Genomic DNA, 15,356 nt, shown 5'->3' with positions numbered 1-15,356 from the left:
ATTGATGAGGGCAGCGTGGTAGATGTGATCTATATGGACTTCAGTAAGGCGTTTGACAAGATTCCCCATGGGACACTGATTAGCAAGGTTAGATCTCATGGAATACAGGAAGAACTAGCCATTTGGATACAGAACTGGCTCAAAGGTAGAAGACAGAGGGTGGTGGTAGAGGGTTGTTTTTCAGTCTGGAGGCCTGTGATCAGTGGAGTGCCACAAGGATCGGTGCTGGGTCCTCTACCTTTTGTCATTCACATAAATGATTTGGATGCAAGCATAATAGATACAGTTAGTAAGTTTGCAGATGACACCAAAATTAAACAGTGGCACCATGTTAGCCAACTTCCAGTCTTCCGGCACCTCACCTGTGACTATCGATGATACAAATATCTCAGCAAGAGACCCAGTAATCACTTCTCTAGCTTCCCACAGAGTTCTAGGGTACACCTGATCAGGTCCTGGGAATTTATCCACCTGTACAGCGAAGAGGGCTACCTTAGGATCTTGACCAGATAGGTCAATGGGCTGAGAAGTGGCAGATGGCGTTTAATTCAGATAAATGCAAGGTGCTGCATTTTGGGAAAGCAAATCGTGGCAGGACTTATTCATTGAATGGTAAGGTCCTAGGGAGTGATGCTGAACAAAGAGACCTTGGAGTACAGGTTCATAGCTCCTTGAAAGTGGAGGCGCAGGTAGATAGGATAGTGAAGAAGGCATTTGCTTTCCTTTATTGGTCAGAGTATTGAGTACAGGAGATGGGAGGTCATGTTGTGGTTGTACAGGACATTGGTTAAGCCACTGTTGGAATATTGCATGCAATTCTGGTCTCCTTCCTATTGGAAATATGTTGTGAAACTTGAAAGGGTTCAGAAAAGGTTTACAAGGATGTTGCCAGAGTTGGAGGATTTGAGCTATAGGGAGAGGCTGAACAGCTGGAGCTGTTTTCCCTGGAGTATCATAGCTTGAGGGGTGACCTTATAGAGGTTTACAAAAGTATGAGGGGCATGGATAGGGTAAATAGGCAAAGTCTTTTCCCTGGGGTCGGGGAGTCCAGAATTAGAGGCATAGGTTTAGGGTGAGAGGGGAAAGGTAAAAAAGTGACCTACGGAGCAACTTTTTCACACAGAGGGTGGTACGTGTATGGAATGAGCTGCCAGAGGAAGTGGTGGAGTCTGGTACAATTGCAACATTTAAGAGGCATTTGGGTGGGTATATGAATAGGAAGGGTTTGGAGGGATATGGGCTGGGTGCTGGCAGGTGGGACTAGATTGGGTTGGGATATCTGGTCAGCATGGACAGATTGGACTAAAGGGTCTGTTTCTGTGCTGTACATCTCTATGACTCTATGACATGTGGTGGCATATTGTAAGTGCAACCATGGAATTGTTCAAAATGGCATTCACTTCTTGCTATTATATTTCTGGTCTTCAAAGTAATTCAAATTATTCTTTCCTTTTGGCTAATAATTTCTATCAGATTGGTTTTCATAGCTTCCCACTCTCTTTTTGCAGAATGCTCAGGTTACTGGGGGCAACAACACATGTCTCATCAGGCTGCTTGTGAAAATGAAGGCATTTACTTGCCTAGCCATTTCTATTCATTGTGTTTCAGAGTTAAATACAGATCATGACATTGCAAATATGCTCAATGGCCAAATAATGTTCTTGCTGCATGCCTTGTCATCTGCCTCCATCATCTGTCAGTCACTGATGACTTTAAACAGATTGGTAGTACAACCATGCAGTGTTACCATATTGTGCACATTGCAACAGGTAATAAAAAAATCCCAATTAAGTCCTGATTTTTGAGCAGCTCTTTTGTTCCCAAACATCTGAATCCTACAGTAATTCAGTTTTACAGCGCAGAACGAGGCTATCCAGCCAATTATTTCTGCAATAGCTCTCAGAGAGATTTGAACTGAATACCAGTTTCCTTGCTCCTTCTTCACTGCCTTTTGATTTATTTTTCTTTTCAAACATTTCATTTTTAAAAGCAACTGCGGGGTTTGATGTTCCACAAGTCCTTATGTAAAAATGTTCTCCATATTTCTGGATTGGTTCACTTGAGGATGTTGTCATATACATACAAACATGAAGACAAATTGTACATAGGCCATTCAACCTGTTGCATTCGCTCCACTCTTTCATAAGATAATGGTTGATGTGATTGTTGCCTCCACTTTTCTGACTACCCACTGTACCTTTTGACTCTCTTGTCAGTCAAGAATCCATCTAACTTTGCCTCAAAAAATATTCAATGTCACAATTTTTACTGCTCCCAGTGGAGGAGAAATCAACAGACCCACTGAGAGAAAAGATTCCTTCTTACCTCCATCTTTAGTGGGAGAGACGGCACTTACTTTAAACTGTGGCCCCAAGTTATAGTTCTTCCCACCAGAGGCAACATCTTTTCAGCACTCACTTTGTCAAATTTCCTCAGGAAACTATATAGTTCAATAAGATCACCTCTCATTCTTCAAATCTCAATTCAGGCCCAATCACACTTGTGGTCTTTTTTTAAAATATCACTGATCAATGGGAATATATTTTGCTATTTGATCTTACTAAAATTCCTTATAACTTCAAATACCCCAAGATATCCTGACCTTTATCATTCAAGCAAACTAAGGCCTTAATTTTTTCTATAAGTTTATCCATAAGGTCTCACATTTCTAGAACAATCTTACAAATCTCTTTTCTACTTATTTTGTGGCCTTGGCTCATCTCGGCTCCAAAAGCTAGTATTAAAACTTGAGCTAACTTTCGAGACTGTAGTCAAAACGTTAAGTCATAGAATACCTTTTGTTTTTCATATCAATGTAGTCTCCCACTTTTAAAGTTTATGTATTTGAAACTCCAAGTCTCTCTTCTCTTCAACGTTTTCAAAGTTTTAACATACAGTGTCCAAGAGCAGGAATGGAAGGGATTAGGTCCGATTTCCACTTTGTGATCTCTGCAAAACCAGTCACCTCCATTTTTACTGCCTCCGTGAATGTGCTGCCCATATCGCACTGATTTAGTCCAACAAAATGAAGATGGCTGCAAGGCCTTGGGGCATTCTTTCTCATGGCGCCCGTCAAAATGGGTGCTTTAATCGGGAAGAAGGAAATGAGGTAGGACCATTAGGTACTTCCCCTCTCTCCTCAATTATGTGTATGTTCCTACTCCCTCCAATAGTGGATGCAAGAACTTAGAAGAAGCTCATAACAATTACAAAGCAGTGGAGACTTTTGCCTGGCTCCTGGGGAAGAGCAGAGGAAAATAGGTCTCAAACAATATATTCCAGATGTATCTGTTTTCCTGACTAGAAGCCAAAAAAGAACTCAGTAATTTTAAGAGACAGTGTAAATGTGGAGACGTATTGTCTGTCAATGCTACATTTTCCAAGATCATCACTGACTATGAATAAGGACAATCTCGTGAGATTTATGTCAATGATGGAATTGGATTGCCCACACAAAGATGCATGAATTTTGACCTTTTTTACACATCTATTAAATGCTTCACAATGTATGCTGGAAAAAAGCACAGCAAAAGAATAGATTCAAGAAGCCATCAAGATCTCCAGCCTGAATGGATCGTTACCATCAAAAAAAACAATAAATATTGGATTAATTCGCTTTTATTGTTGTGTTCACTGTCTTGTTCTGCTCTACTGATATTTCCTTTAAACCTTTCAGCGTTCCTTTTTTATATAGAATCCCTGCAGTGTGGAAACCAGTCCACATCAACCCTCCAAAGAGTAACCCACCCAGACCCATTCCCCTACCCTGTTACTGTACAGTTTACCCCTGACTGATGCAACTCACCTACACATCCCTGAACACTATGGGCAAGTTAGCATGGCCAATTCATCTAACCTGCACATCTTTGGATTGTGGTAGGAAATTGGAGCACCCAGAGGAAACTCACGCAGACACAGGGAGAATGTGCAAACTCCATGCAGAGTTTGGAAGCAAACCTGGGTCCCTGGCACTGCGAGGCAGCAGAGTTAGCCACTGAGCCACCGTGCCACCATTTTCACTTGGTGCCATTCCACTTCCATTTCAGCTCCAACAAAGGATCAATAAACCGAACCGTTTCAAATTTTTGAATCAAGTGACATCTGGTTTTGTTTATTTCATCAGCTTGGTTTCCTATCAAAAACAGGCTTTTATTTCTTGAAATAATTTTCCCCAGTAGCAGAGGATCACCTCATCATGGATGTATCAATATCTGTTGTCTCTAAGCTAGTGCTTTCAAGAAAAGTATGCCACGCTGGTTAGCAAGAATAAAATACGTAGTGGGGAAAACATCAATGCTTGCAGTTAAAGTTTTAACTGGCATCTCCAAATAGTCCCTAACTTACTTTTTGTCTCATGAAGAAACATGAAGGAAATGAACAAAAGTACCTGCATCTTATTTCTGATACCAACAGCTTTTGAGTAAGAATCTGTCATCAGATACAGCAAGTGATCATATTGAGAGGATGCTCAATAGCATTACTGCGCTGTTAGCAGTCCAGGTTAGAGGGCTGGCATTCAATATATCAATATATTAGAGTTCTCTACAATTGGCAGTGCAGATACCAGAAAGCAACAGAACCATCAGCAATCTAGGCAGGGCTGCTGCAAAACCGTGTGACCAATAATGATCATGAAACTACAGGATTACTTAAGAAACTATCTGGTTCACTAATGCTTTTCAGAGAAGTAAGTTTGGCCTCCTTACCCAGTCTGGCCTACATGTGAAGTCACACATACACGGTGACTCCTAACCTGTCTTTGAAATGATACCGAAAGCCATCATTGTACAAAAAGACTCCAAGAATAATGAATTAGAATAAAACTAGATGGAAAGCAATAAAGGAATATCCTACACAGTTAACCCTGCAAAATCCTTCTTAATGGCACTTGGGACATGTACAAGAATTGGAAGAGCTGTAGTCAATTGACAGCCTGACTTACTCATATTCACTGAATCGTACCATACAGCCAATGTCCTTGACTCTTCCTCACTAAGTGTCCTGTCTTGCTGGCAGGGCAGACCCACCATAGGCAGTGAGATACATGGTGTACAGGAGTGGCTTTGTGAATTCTTATCACTGACTCTGGACCTCATGAAGTCTCATAGCAGATATGCCTTTATTGTTTCCAATGCCTAGACGATGCTGGATTGGAAGTGGGTTTGTTAGCTAACAATTGCACAATTGCAATGCTCATTAGCATTCTCAACTCCTAAGACACAAAAGCACCTAGAACCGGACAACATTCAGTCTTGGGCTGGTAAGTGGTAAATAACATTAGTAACACACAAATATCAAGCAATGGCTCTCTCTAACAAGAGATAATCTAACCATCACACCTTGACATTCGCTTAAATTACCATTGCTGAATACCCCACTTATAGTGTGGTTACTATTGGCCAGAAACTGAACTGGATTTACCATATAGGTACTTTGGTCTTCCAGAGGCTGGAGAACCTGTGGTAAGCAATTTACCTCCTGACTCATCATAGCCTGCCCACCATCTACAAGGCACCCGCGTGAGGAATAGTCTTCACTTGCCTAGATAGGTACAGCTCCAAAAAAACAAGACGTTCAACACATTCTAGGACAAAACCGCATACTTGCTCAACAACCCATCAACCACCTCAAATATTCCCTTCCTCCTCCAGCAATACACAGTGGCAGCAGTCTATACCCACACAATATGGACTGATAGCAGTTCAAGAAGGTGACTAATCTCAAGGCAAATATGGTTGAGTAATAAATGTCCACATTGCCAACGACACACAGCATATGAAGGAATTTTTTTTCAAGAGGCCCATCATGGTGGGCAAAATCCTGAATGACTAACAGTAAAATTCCGAAACCAATTACTGACTCATTCCTTGCATAATGCAATCAATTAGATGAGATAGTTGAAGTGGAATGTAGAAGATAAGAGCACAAGCAGAATACACACTAATCACCTGCCCTCAATAGTCCCAAAACTATAAATAATGTCATAATTTGGCAAATTAAGGGGATTTCTTTCTGTGGAATTGCCATTGTTCAGATTATCTAGGAATGTATCTGAGCTGCCCCTCTCAAGAAAGTGGCCAAACAATCAACACAGTCATGGGCCAGAGGTGGGGAAAGGATGGAAGCAGTCATGTCCATCCCCAACATCTACACATCTTGAACAGAAATAAATTGAAACATTAACTGTGTTAATAGTTGGGAGTCTACACCATCTGGTTTTATATCCACTCGTTGGTCATTTAGTGTAGCGGCTCTGACCAGGCATAACAAAGCAAATCCCAATCAATCAGTTCAGATTTTTTATTTCCAGCCTTTATCTTGTAGTAATAGGAGTTACATCTGACTGTACTCTATCCTAATGAAATCCCATATACATCATCACAGGAAATGGTGCAATGTCACAAGATCACATTGTATCTTGCAGCTTTGTGACAAAGTAAAGTGATTGTTAAGTGATTCTAATCTTGACTTCAGCAAACTTTGTAGGTATTCTTTAGCAGCACCAATCCTTATGCAAATTACTTTGTCAAGGATGTCCAGGGATGTCTCCCACAGAGGACCATTTTAGAAAGACTGCATGACTGAGCGCCACCAATTGAAACCCCAGTCTATGCTCATGAAAATTACAGTGGAATTTCCAGGAGGATGATGACAGTGAGAAATTATTAGGTGGTTACTGAAATTGCTAGGTAGCACACATATTGGGGCTGAAACATGGTTGGAAGCACTAAGGACATTTGAACCACATTTATCCTGGAACCAGAACCTGTAAACAGACAAAGGAACGGAAATCATTTGTTTGCACAAAGGAGGTGTAACCACTGTAATGTCTCTAAATGTTAGGAGCCATCTCATAAAGAGCTAATGATGGTAAAAGATTAAGGGGAGACTATTCCATGGCACAAAGGGAAGGTGGGTGTAGGGTCTGTGGCAGGTGATGATGGGACCAACAAAAGGGAATAACATACCTGACCTTATCCTCATTCTTCTGCCGGCTGCAGATGCAATGACAGAATCAATAAGATGGACCACTGCACACTCAACAATATTGAGAATACTCCCTATTGTGTTGTGAGGCATTATCATCTTGAAATCTAGCAACTCAAAACTGGGCAGACATAAAGTGCTGCAGGCTACCAACAGCTGCAGAATTGTATTTCAACACAACTGCAACTTCATGGCCCCCACTTAACCATTATCATGAAGCCAGGATGTTAACCCTGGCTCAATGGAGAGTGCTTGAGGGTATGTCAGGAGGAGCACCATGCAGAGGTAGAAGTGAGGTGCCAATTTGGTGAAACTACCAACAAGACTACTTGCATGTCAAACAGCATAAAGAAGCAAGTGATAGACTGAAGGAAGACATCCTACCACCAACAGATTATATCTAAATTCTAGAGTCCTGCTACACCCAGTTGTGAATAGTACTGGACAAGTAAACAACTCACTGCTAGAGGAGATTTCACTTCAAGGATGGGGGATCCCAGCACATTGGTGAAAAGATAAGGCTGAAGCATTGTAATAATCTTCAGCCTGAAGTATCAAGTGGATGATTCATTTTAGCTTCCTCCGGAGATCTCCAGCATTATATAGGCCAGTCTTCAGCCAATTTAGTTCATTCCGTGTGCATCAAGAAATAGCTGGAGGCACTGGATATTGAAAAGGCTATGGGCTCTGACAACATTCTAGCAACAGTATTGAAGGCGTGTGCTCCAGAAATTGCCATGACCCTAGCCAAGCTGTCCCAGTACAGCGACAACACTGGCAACTACCTGACCAAGTTGAAAATTGCCCAAGTATGTCCTGTATACAAATAGAAGGACATATCCAAGCCGGCCAATTACAGTTTACTGCCCATCATCAGTAAAGTGATGGCAGGCTACATCAGCAGTTCTATTAAGTGGCACTTGCTCAGCAATATCCTGTACACTGCCTCTCAGTATGGGTTCCACTGGGGCCACTCAGACTTGGCAGAAACATGGACAAAAAAGCTGAATTTCACAGATGAGGTGAGACTGACAGCAAGGCTGCATTTGACTAAGTGTGGCATCAAGGAGCCCTAGCAAAACTAGAATCAATGCATATCAGGGGCAAACTCTCCACTGGTTGGAGTCATACCTGGCACACAGGAAGATGGTGGTGATTGTTGGAGGTCAGTCATTTCAGCTCCAGGACATCTCTGCAGGAGTTCCTCAGGGTAGTGTTTTAGGCCCAAACATCTCCAGCTACTTCAACAATGAGCTTCCCTCCACAATAAGATCAGACATGGGGATATTCAGGTTTAGGATGATGAGTTACAAATGACATTAACACCATACAAGTACCAGGCAAAGATGGTCTTCAAAAAGAGAGAATCTAACATCGTCCCTTGATATTCTCTTGGTATTGCTATCAGCGAATCCCCCTCTATCAACATTCTGGAGATTACCATTGACAAGATGCTGAACTAGTCCAGTCATATAGTTAATATCCCTTCAAGAGCAGATCAGAGGTTAGGAGTCCTGCAGTAAGTACCTCACCATCTGATTCTCCAACGCCTGTCCTCCACATACACGGTACATGTCAGGATGACTGCAGCTTCAACAACACTCAAGAAGATTAACACCATCTGGAAAAAGATCAACTTAATTGGCACGACAACCATAAATATTCAATCCCTCCAACATCAACACACAGTAGCAGCATTTTGTGCCATCTCCAAGATGCACTGCAGAAATTCACTGGGGCTCCTTAGACAGCATTTTCCAATCCCAAAAGAATGTAAAGTTTTCATAGTCTTCCCAGACCATAGGCTGCTCTCTCATTACAGCGAAACAAATCATGGTGGTTTGAACTGGGGGTCACCATGCCTCAGGTGAAGGGAGAAGTTGAAAAGGCGAGTCCTTCAGGGTAACTTCGGCTAGTGTGGGAATTGAACCCACACTGTTAGCATCACTCTGCTTCCAAGCCAGTGTCCAGCCAGCTGAGCTAACCATTCCCCAGACGCCCATAATTCTACCATCTAGAAGGACAAAGGAAGCAGGTACTTCAGAACACCAGCATTTGCAAGTTTGCCTCCAAGCCAGTCCCCGCCCGATCTTGGAAATGTATCATTGCTCCCTAAGTATTGTTCAGTCAAGATGCTGGAACCACCCTCCCCAAATGAATTGTGGGTCCACTTACACCAAATTGACTGCAGTGGTTCAACAGACACCTCAGCAGCACTTTCTGTGCTCAAGTCTCTCATTCAGTTCATGGTTCAGAGCATAAATTAACCCTGCAGTGTTTGAAAGTATTCATCGAGCCAGTTCAATTTCAAATGTCATTCAGCTGAAACAAGTCTGGGAATCTATCTCTATGAAAAATGCAATTTAATGAAATTTGATTGGGTCTGCATAAGCCTTGGAAAAAGGAGAGCAAATACTTTGACATTTAATGACATTGAGAGTGTGATTTGTTTTTGTGTAACAGTGCTAATGTGGAACTTGTTTAACATTCTGTTTGGATTTAGTTTGGATGCAGTGAACTGTGAACAAGCCATCAATTTGTTATAACCAGTAAGGGCGGCATGGTGGTTACCACTGCTGCCTCATAACATCAGAGACCCAGGTTCAATTCCGGGATTGGGTCACTCTCTGTGTGGAATGTGCATGCTCTCCCTGAGTCTGTGTGGGTTTCTGCCAGGTGCTCCAGGTTCCTCCCACACCATAAAAAAGTGCAGGTTAGGTGGATTGGCTGTACTAAGTTGCTCATGGGGATGTGGAGCTATGTAGATTAGCTAGGGTAAATATAGAGTTGGGTCTGGGTGGTATGCTGTTCAGAGGGTCAGTGTGGACTTGATAGGCCAAATGGCCCCTTCCTGCATTGAAGGGATCCCATGATCTATTTTGCATTTTTGCTGATGAAATATTGTGTTGAGATATATATAGGCACCTGTAATCTGACTGTTTGCTCACATATAGATGCTTTTGTTTAAACAGTAAAGAAAAGTATGGTTTTTATACATTTAAATAGAATAAATGTAACTGCTTAGGGCACGAACATCAACAATTGATCGCTGATGAAAGGTTTTGTTCAATACTTTTGTTCGGTTAATCAGTCAACAAAACAGGCAGGCCAATAAGTGATTATCAAACAGTTCAGCTAGGAATTACTGTGTTTTGCTATTTTCAATTTAAACAATATTCTCATAAACAAAATGCTATGAAGCTGAAAACAAGCTAAAAATTATCCTTCAGTCAGGTGGTCAAATTAGCAAATTTCTATCCAATGTTTAGCTGAAAATGTTAATTGTCGAGTAGCAATCAGTCTGTTTCACATTGCCGATTATTAATATTTGCTTTGGAAGGAAGTGTGAGCTCTAACCTCCTGTCAGAATGTTTTAAAACAAAATGGCATTTCAATCATTAATTGAACGATGACAGGGTTACTGTAGGAAGCAATAATACCTGTAAGATGAAACAAATGAGATGGGTATACATACTTCAATGGGCAGAAACATTGCTGAATTAAATACCCTTACTATGTGGTGATACAGGATTAAAGTTTATGTAGTTACTTTTTTTTATTATCAAGCAAAAGGATTCAGCAAAAGCATTTCAATTCAGTCAGCAGCAATCAGAGTGCCTGCAGCTCAGGAGCCTCAGCATCCAGACAGGGAGAGGGAACTCTCCTGAAATGGTTAGGGTCCTGCGATAGTCCCTCAAAATGGTGACACCATCACTGGTCTGATCTGGCTATTAGGTAAATTGGAACGAAGTGTAAACACCTCTCTTTGACTAGTCAGATCTGCCTTTAAGGTCTTTTCAGGATGTAATGCACTCTTTGCACAAAGGAATTTTTGACCCTGATGAGCAAACCCATAATCTGCTTCAAGGCTACTGACTCCATTTAACTATAAACTCTTGACATACTCGAGAGGGGACTTTGATGTTAGAAAAATCCTGGTGATGCTGTACAAAAGTACCTTATTGGGGCCTTAACTATTCTTATCTGACTGCACACCTCCAGGGAGTGGCTAGCCAAACAATTTCCCATTCCATTGCTGGGAAACTTCTCTTGTGTTGGGAATGCAAAGGGGGAGCTAAACCAAAGCAACTGGCACCACATTTCCTGGCCCCATTGCTGGTATAGCCCCCACTATGAAGTCAGTCAAGGTCAGCCTGAAGGCTGTTAGTGGCAAAGTAATGGTCATGGGTATATTGAAATTCCTGGCTTTACCTCCTTGTGTGTATAATCCATAGGTAATACTGCCAAATGTCCTTTTATTCTGTGGAAAGGCATAAGGCATGAAGAGTCCACTTAAAGTATGTTTTGTCTGCCCTGCCATGATCGACCTATGTTTCCTGATATGGATTATTTGCATAGGACCGACACAATGTTAACAGGACAGCTGGTACCTGCCCCCCCCCCCACTCTATATCCATTTGCAGCTTAGGGAGAGTCACAGATGTAAATACTTCGGTTATGCTCGTCAACTTATCAAACTCTGCCTGGCAAATCAGGTTAAGATGGTGAAAATACATAGCTTTAATTTCCTCAGCCACCTCCGTTTATTCAGAATGGTGGGTCAGATAGAATGATGAACCTTGAAAGATTTTACCAGCAACAATTAGAAAAAGGAAGAAAGCCTTGACTTTGTATTGAATTGTTTGTGCCATAAGAAACATTTTGCAGCTGACAAAATGCTTTTCAATGTAGTTTAGTGTAAGAAACAATGGTATAATTGTCACAGCAGGAGGTGTAAACTGCCCATTACTCCATCATTTGTAAAATAAGGTATGCAGCTCCTTTAACATATGTGAGTAAAAGTGTATTCCTTACCTGCCCCACTTATGAATGCACCTTCTCCAGATCCGCTTTCATTTTGGTATGAGTACAATGGATGTTCTTCACCTTGCTGTCACCTTATTTCTTGCAACGCCTTCAATGAATACGTGATTCAGTTCATCTCCTTATTTATACATCTGGATATGGATGTATCTGGTTGTAACAATTTTTAATTAAGCTTTTTCTTCCCCGTGTTCATTATTTGAAAAGTCAAATTTCATGTTTTCTGGCATTCATTTGCCAGTACTCAAATATATAAGACTCATCCTTTTGTATGTAATTTATCTTCCTTTGATTTTCTTTTAGGGGAAAATCCAACTTGATCCATGTTGGGCAAATACAATTTGTTTAAAAAAATAAAATCTTCAAATTCCATTCTCTTGTATTGCTCTCCCCACCAACTGAAAATATGAACATTTGCAGTTTTTCTCCTTGTAGCAGCAGCAGAAATACCCTTTTCCCCAGTAATACTTATTCTGCAGTTCAACTAAAAACTACTGTACATTTTTACTTGACTTTACTTTTACACCTATTTTCCAAATTTCCCTAGGATTTTCTCCCATTGTATCTGTTTTGTGGTATCTTCTTCACATCATGAAATTATCATTTACTCTGAGTATATTTTGACATTCTAAATATATTTTGTTTTTTTTTTCTGGGATTCTTGGAATCACATAGCTCCCTTTCTTTGGAAATGCAGGATGAATTCAGATCCCAATATTTGTTTGGGATTCTAGCCAAACTTCGTGGTTTTACCTTTTGTAAACATTACCAACAGTTTTATACTAAGTTCAAGCATTTAAAGTTGTTTCAACATATTTGTGCCATCAATTAATCAATCCTCTTTCTTCAGTTGGATCACTTCTGCGTAGCAAGTCATTGCATTTATTTTATCTGTCTTGTATATTATTTTGAAGTTTACAGGGCAACAGGTTTACACATACGCACAGACCATCCATGCCTCTGAAGTGACATCTGTATGGTTTGATATAAAAAACGTTTCATGTTCAATAGCATGTTGACTTCATTGATTTGGCTGAAGTATTGCTGCCAAGGTTTTGCAACCTCTGCAGCTACAAAATGTTCTTGATGTAGCAGAGTGTATGAAGTAGAAATTATTCTTGAATGGAAGTCATGCTTCTATATAGAAGCAGTTTTCTCAGTCTCCTGCACAGCAGGGAAGTTTAAGGTCATCCTTGCATCCATTAAATATCCAAACTATTCTTGCTGTACACTCTCCTGTGCTCATTTCCTCAAAAGGAAATCAATTTTCTAAATTCTATAGTTTTTTTTCTTGTTGACATATCATTGTAAATGGTTGCATTTGGTCCATTTGCATTTTCCATTACCTTTAACGCTTTTGTTACATTTTTACTGAGCTTGGCTCTCAAATCAAGGACATGATTCTCCAGGGTTTTCTTCGAGTTCTGAATTACTGGCACAACTGCCTTTGAACCCTGAATATTCCTCATGTACTTTCTATTCTTCTCAAAGAGAATTGTGAGGTGTTCTGTATTGTCTTGGAATAATGTTGGTCTTTCTTGGAGCAACACTGTAATTTGGTCATTTATTACAGTAGCTATCTTTTTTTCTTTCAATGTGACCTGTGAAAAACAACTTCAAGATCAAATACATTGAATAAACTTTTAAAAATCAATATAGAGTATTACTGTGGCTTTACCCTGATGTAATGTCTTCTGGCATGGGCCCAAATAATTGTGTAAACATTTTATCACTAAAGATTAGTTATTCTCATGTGAAATAGTTGCAAGTAAAGTCATGCATGGATTACAAGAATGGTAAGTAAGCATTATTCAATAATGGAATTAAGGGAAAATTAAATATAAATTTAGATTTCCACAATGTACAGAACTTGCACATTTACCTTCACAAACATTGTACTTTCATAACTCAGAATTATCACAGAGGACTCCTATGCACAACCCTGAAGCTACTTCAGTGAAAAGGAAATAAGCCCAAAAACGCCAACAAGAATAACAACAACTTGCATTTATAGAGCAATTTTAATATTATAAAAGGTCACAAACATGAAACACTAACACTGCTTTTCCAGAGATGTTGCCTGGCCTGCTGAGTGTTTCCAGCATTTTCTGTCTTTATTTCAGATTTCCAGCAGCTGTGATGCCTTACTTCTATCATAGAATGCGGGATGGCAACTAGGAATGCATTTAAATTGTTAAGAGTAGAAGAGACCCCAAAGAGGGTTTCAGGCAGCACACGGGGCAGGAGCAGAGCTGGCAATGTTATAAAGGTGGAAATAGGCAATTAGCATTAGGACAAATATTGGTAGGAAGCATGTCTCAAAGTGAAATGAGATAATGAGGGTCTAAGCAGAAGCAGATACTTGTCAGAAAGAGGAAGCCAGTCCACAACGATGGAATAGAATTTGCAGTGGGGATCAAAGAGAGTAGCTGTGCCTTCCTAATGTCTAGTGGAGGGAATTTCTGCTCATCCTGTAATATGGTCAGACAAACAGTTTGATAATTTAGACTTGGAGGTGCCGGTGTTGGACTGGGATGGACAAAGTTAAAAATCACGCCAGGTTATAACCTGGTGTTGTGTGATCTTTAACTTTAATAATTTAGAGACTGTGAAGGAGTCAGGAGACATACTAGTGAGATACAGCTGGGTGTCATCAGCGCACATTTGAAAATGGGGAATCAAGGAAAGGGCATTGCAAGGAGTCAAGGGTAGATCTGCAGGGAACCAAAGGGAGTGGTGATGGAGTGGGAAGAGAACCTACTGCAGGTGAATGCCTGTCAGGACCTACTCAAAAATATTAAAGTAGACCTGATTCAAGATAGGTCAATGCCATTGTTGAAAATAATTTAAAATATTGACTGGAGAGAATTAAAAATAAAAAGATGATTTTAGATCAACCCAGAAGGAGACTAGTGTGGCATGTTCCAGTGAACATATTCCACAGCGATATTTATGGCTAATATTATGAGAAGACGTACTCTAATAGTTTATTCAGCATCTTTTAAGAGCACGAGACACCCTAAATCTCCTTATTTTCAATTAATCATTTTTTTATGTGTAATCATTTCTGATGCAATTTATTAAGCTTAGGAGATATGTTTCAATCATGTCAAAATTCTCAGAAAACATACCATATATACTCGAGTAAAAGTCGATCCCACCTAAACCCCCTATTTTTCACCAAAACATCTGGAGTTTTCCATATATCTTGTGTAAAGGTCAACCATAGTTCTTCACAGATAATAGATCAGTATTTGTGAGTCAAGGTATTGTCCTGTACGTAAATGTTACAATGAGGAAATGATGTGTTTTGATGTACAGTTCACACCAATTTGGTGTGAAAGTTTAAAGCACATCAGGTTAGAGCCAGATGACAACCTCCTTTTGTGTGCGGCTCAGCTGAGCTTAGTTCCCCTTTAGCACTCATGGAATACAGCCATATACCTAGTTGAGGTTTTGAACTTTCTTCATCATTTTGTGTAAAAATACCCTCCAGAGAAAAAAAAAATCAGCCACATTTAAAGTGAAAGTTATTGACGTTGAAG

General features: G+C 40.3%; 1 protein-coding gene across 21 annotated transcripts in view; it reads right to left on the bottom strand.

The window, feature by feature from the left end:
- jakmip3 (Janus kinase and microtubule interacting protein 3) overlaps positions 1-15,356 on the bottom strand; it is a 377,671-nt gene that overhangs the window by 71,794 nt on the left and 290,521 nt on the right. For 11 of the 21 annotated variants that reach the window (XR_015760934.1, XR_015760936.1, XR_015760935.1 and 8 more), the window contains one exon: positions 11,803-13,412. The gene's annotated coding sequence lies outside the window, so the exon portion shown is untranslated. Of the gene's footprint in view, positions 1-6,522; positions 6,767-11,802; positions 13,413-15,356 lie in introns of those variants that run through there. The other 10 variants (XM_043712580.2, XM_043712581.2, XM_043712582.2 and 7 more) reach the window with 2 other exon arrangements.

The sequence above is a fragment of the Chiloscyllium plagiosum genome, unplaced genomic scaffold (assembly GCF_037043375.1).
Source record: "Chiloscyllium plagiosum isolate Xiang-an unplaced genomic scaffold, Cpla_swu_hap1 HiC_scaffold_22, whole genome shotgun sequence".
Lineage (NCBI taxonomy): Eukaryota > Metazoa > Chordata > Chondrichthyes > Orectolobiformes > Hemiscylliidae > Chiloscyllium > Chiloscyllium plagiosum.
The sequence above is the reverse complement of the archived record's forward strand: the minus strand, read 5'-3'. Positions and strand labels throughout refer to the sequence as shown.